A 5,486-nucleotide genomic window follows, 5' to 3' on the forward strand; every position below is an offset into this window, starting at 1 on the left:
CAACCGGGTCAGCATCACAATTGTGAGGGTGGTGCAGGACCAGTTGTTCACTGTGTTACCATCAGTTGGAACCAACTCACAACAGCCACACGGGGCTCCAGTGCACTTCTCCACGTGGTCTGTGGTTAAGAGCAGTTGAGGAAACTGTGTGAAAACATCTGGTATGAGAATAGCTGAGTCATTAACCAACTAATTTGCCAAACTATGACTCAGAGGGGGAAGGTCCATAGACATTTCTCAGGCTTTTAATTCACAAGGACATGAGTGAATGCATGGCATCATCATAATTCACAGTCTTCTAGAGTGTTTACCATAATGCCTACATGTTGTTAACTATAGTTCCTGAGTCATGGAACTTTATACTAATATTTTAAAAAAACACATTAAGGGTTTCAGCCTCAGAAACCAACAGGGCTACTTTTACTCTGTCCTGTAGGGTCACTATGAAACCGAATCGACCCTATGGCAGTGAGTCTGGTTGTGGGGTTTGAAAATAAAATCTATTCTCTTGTCTATTCTGATGAGGTATCTTAAAAACTGGAATAGCAAACTCTGAGAGTACTTTTGACTGGTTCCCACCCAATAATAAAGTCTCGTGGAACTGACATCTGAAGGTGAGTTACTTTCACTCTTTTTGGATTGCTCTAAGGACCCCAGGTGTGTAGTGGTTACCTGTTGGGTTGCTAAGTGCAGCGACAGCAGTTCAAAACCACCAGTCCCTCTGCAGTAGAAAGACGAGGTTTTCTACTCCCATAAAGAGTTACAGTCTTGGAAACTCATAGGGGTAGTTCCAACCTGTCCTAGAGGGTGGTCACGAGTTGGCATAACTGATGGAGGGCAGTGATGATGTCAGAGACAACCCTTATCAATTCAGATCTGAAATGATCCCTGAAGATGAGACAGCATACAAGGGAGATTACAGGGAGTTTATTTTGTGTGTGTGTGTGTGTGTGTATCTTACTGATTAATAATAATTCAAGTTACTATAGTGACTTGAAGGAAAACAAAAGTAACATATTCAATAGATCAGAGGAATAATCTCTACCATAGGTTCATCATCCCCCTGTGGAGTCTCTTTTTCTTGCCTAGTCTCCTGGGACAATAGAATTTCCACTGGAATGACTTTCTCAACAGTACTCCTGAAATGTTCCCTAAAGATAATTATACAGGGGTAGACAGACCTGTAAGGAAACCTAGATTCAAGCCTTTATTCCTACCAGTCTCTGTTCATTGTGTCATGCCAGCCACTGTTTGAGCTTATTTCCTTCCCCATCACATGGTTGGAGTAATTTCTCCCTCCCAGTTTGTGTTTTGAGAATTGAATGATGTAATTTTTTAATAAAGGTTTGAATTCCAGTTAGTACCATGACATTAATTCTGAGGACAATGCACATCAAACACACTCCGCTAAATGCTGGACACGTGATAGGGAATTCACGCAGACTCTGTCTGTGCGCGGCTTGCTTGCTGTCTCTCTCGGGGAGCAGAGGAAGAAGTACTGAAGTGCAAAGGCGTTTCAAAGGCAAAGACCAGTTACTGCGTGAGAAAGACAAGGCCTTTGAGGAGGTGACATTAAGTTTTATGTCCCACAGGCTGAGGAGGCGTCAGCCATGGGAAGCGGGTGGGTGGGTAGAAAGAGTTTGGGAATGTGCTCCAAGAACATGATTCAAAAATAATCAAAACCATTCAAGGTGTCTGTTCACTTGCCCTTCTGTTACTCGAGTTATACAGTCATCATTGCTATCAGTTCCTGCCTCCTTTCTGTGCCTGCAGGGAATAATTACACTAGATGGTGTAAGACATGGGGGGAGGGTAGGAGGAATAATAATAATATTTAATATAATAACAAGGTTCTTTGGAGGGAGGGTGGGAGAGGGTGGGGATAAAGGGGAGCTGGTAACAGAGTGAAAGAAAAAGACAATGTTTTGAAAAGGATGGTGGCAACAATTGTACAATCCTGCTTGATCTAATTGAACTATGGATTGTTATAATATCTGTAGAGTTCCCCCAAAATGGGGGGGAGAACAAAAATATAAAGCTATCTGAAAACCACCCAAAACCCCTCAAAATCAAAGCCAGACTTCAGTGAGACCAAAAAGGCCTTGAACTTACTGGGACAGGAGGGTCTTTGGTTGCCTTTCTCTCAACTCCCTAAAAAAGGACTTGCTTGTCCTTTCCAAGTGGATTCCAGGAGAGGAGACGCTGTTTGAAATCCCAGGAGGTCATGGAACAGGTCACCCATGCACAACTTTGTTTAGCCTCCATGAGTTATGCATCTCCTATAGCAAAAATCATCGAAGTACTGAGTCTGTCTGTCTTGAGGCAACTCCAAGTCAGACCTTGATTTGTGACAGCAGCAAAGGATGTCATAGATTAACCCATTCCTTTAATAAACCTTATTATGGGCCATGTAATACGTTGGTCAGACACGACTCAGTCCTGGAGACAGAATAATGAAGATGCGGTCCCTCTCTTTGGTGAAGTTAGAATCTCGTCAAGAAGAGAGAAGCAAGCGGAAGTTTCTGAGGGAACACATCACAAGGAGAATGGGGGGTGTGAATTCTCAAAGGAGGCAGCAGAGAGGTTTGAAAATGTGTCATAATGATCCAAGACATAAGCATTTGGGACATTTTAGGTGGTTCTATAGGGATGGAGAGAAAGATGGAGCTCAGTCCAGAACAGATTGTTCTCACATACCCTTCTAAGGATTTGGGATTCTTTCCCAAGGTTGTGGATTAAGTGTTTGACTGATAACCACAAGGTGGGCAGATCAAACCCACCAGTCACTCTGTTAAAAACGATATACCAGATTAGCTGCTCCAGTAAAGATTCACAGTCTTGGAAACCCTCTGTAGGGGCCCGATGAGTGGGATAAACTCAACGGTTGTTTCACTGCCATGAAGTTGATTCCAATTCACAGGGATCCCAGAAGACAGAACACAATTTCCCATGTGGATTTCCAGATCTCTCAGGAACAAAAAGCCTCTTTTCTCGCCCATGGAGAGGTTGGTCGTTTTGAACTGTTGACCTGTGGGTAGATTATCGCTTTAGGAAGGAGACCTGGTGGCTCAGTAGTTAAGAACTCAGCTGCCAGTTGAAAGGTGGATGGTTTGAACTCTGCTACGAGTGGGAAAGAGGTGGCAATCTACTTCTGTAAAGATGGACAGCTAGGGGAAACACTACAGGGAAGTCCTTCTACTCTGTCTTACAGAAGTCGCTGTGAGTTGGAACCGGCTCCACGCCAATGGGTTTTATAGTTTTAGAATGAAAATGTGTCCATCCTTTTTGCACTTTTGAGAAACTGTCCCTATGGTTTAGGTATGGCATGTTTTCATCTACAATACGGTATTGCAGGGGAAGAGCACCATGAGTTAGAAATTAGATGATAGCAGACGGTTCGGGAATTCTGTAATAATTTACAGTCCTTTGGCTCCTTTCATAGTTGGGCTCCAGAGGTACTTTCTTTCTGCAAAAGCAAATAGATCCTAAAGTTTCCACTCAACATGCAGGTGCTATTTATGGTCCTATATAAATATTAGGTGCCATTGAATTGGCCTTCAACTCATGAGGCACAACGGCAGGAACGGCTCCCAAGGCTGTGCCAGCTTCACGAAGAGCCGGGTTAAGCTGCTTGTTTCCACCGACTGGCTTTTAGCAGGAGATCTTCAAGCCTTTTTCCATCTTACTCAGTCTTATTTCCATCTTATTCTTGTCACCCCGCCAGCACAACAGCAGCAGGAAGTCCACTGATAAAAGGTGGATGAGGACGGCATATCCGGTGTACTGACCAGAAGTTGACCCAGGCCTCCCACCTGGGAAGTGAAAAGTCTGCCATTGGAACACCAAGGCTCACAAGCCACCATAGACCAGTGTTCAACTGTGTTGAGCGTGTGAGGGGTGTAAAGGTCATTCATCAGGTTTCATCCTTGCAAAGGCCTCAGGCGATCCTATGTCATGGAGCAGGTGGGGAGGTGTTTTCAGCGCACATGTAGAAGTAAGAGCATCAAAGAAGTCTGAGACCCAGGAAGGGCCTGCCAGCTCAAACTGGCTGCTATAGACTGTAAGAGGTCACCCTGCAGAACCCACCTCTTTGCCCGGAAGCATGGCCCCTCATGGTATTCTCTGCAGCAGAAGTCAATCAATTCTCTACCAGCCCGGGGAACCAGCATGTCTTTGCCATGGCTTATACATCATCTGCCATCACCAACGCTATTCTCTGCCTTTTATTTTAGCAATCATTTCTGCTTACTTTTAGCTCTGTCTCGTAACTCTGCCTGCATGGCCCCTGCTGCCTTATGACATTTCTCCAAGTCTCTTTTAAGCTTTGAGTCCAGCTGCTATCATCTGCCAGGGGTCTTACAACACCTTTTGAGAGGGATTAGTTCACTCTTATTTGCCTTGCCAGAAAAAAAAAAAAAGCCCTGTGCTGGCCTCTTCACGAGCCTCTCATCAGCCAGGATTCTGGATACTCTTGTCTCTTTCCTATACTCCCATCCGCTGGGCCAAGGCAATAGATCAGGTGAGGTAGACTGTGAAATTTCTCTCGACGAGTTCAGGTCACTTAGCAAGGACTGTGAGCGTCACAGGAGATGGCAAGAAAGCACCTTAAAACAGTGCGTGGAGATATTGGAGTCAGAAAGTGGAGCCGAAGACCGGTATAAGACAGATGAAAACTTCAGAGGATGCAGTTTACTACAGCCATATCTGTCCCCAGATAAGGTTCCCTTCTTGGCAGCCTGAGCAATCACTTAAAAAAAATGTGCATCAGATCAGGTTTCTCCTGTCCTCAAAGCCTCCCTGTGTCTCCCCACTGCACTCAGAATAAACCTGCCCTCCTGACCATGACTATCCAGCATCCACACAGTGCTTCATCCGACCCCTACTTACCCTTCATTATGGCCCTGAGACTCTTTCCCATGGATGCTCCAAGCGCCGCCATACCAGGCCTCTGATACGAATACCTGACTGCTCTTTCTTCAACTCAGAATGTGTACACCTGATGCTCCCTCTATTCTGAATCCTCCTTCCTCTGCCCCGTGTCCCGGGAGTCCTGCTCACTCTTTCCATCTCAGCTGGAGCATCATCTCCTCACAGAGATCTTTCTCGATCTAGTGAATCGGAAACTCTGGGAGTGGGCCTGCCACTCAGAAGGTCAAAGGCTAAGACATTGTGAGGGAAAGAACTGTAGCATAAACCAGGGAGACCCTGAGTTCCAAGGGACTTATGCACCATCACAAATTTAGTCTGGTAAATAAACATCCTCCTGGACTTGGGCATCCTATAGTGATGGGAACTATAAATAAAGTAGAATACTTTTCTTTTGTAAAAGTATTTTAATCATTATGGTACCTGTGGCAGAGAATTGTTTTCCTGATTTCCTTTTCAGGGTTCTTTGTTCATGTAGAGGGATCCAGTAGATTTCAGGATGTTGATCTTATGTCCTACAACTTTGCTGTATCCTTGAACTAATCCCAATAGCTTTCTTC

This window comes from Tenrec ecaudatus, chromosome 13 (assembly GCF_050624435.1).
Source record: "Tenrec ecaudatus isolate mTenEca1 chromosome 13, mTenEca1.hap1, whole genome shotgun sequence".
NCBI lineage: Eukaryota > Metazoa > Chordata > Mammalia > Afrosoricida > Tenrecidae > Tenrec > Tenrec ecaudatus.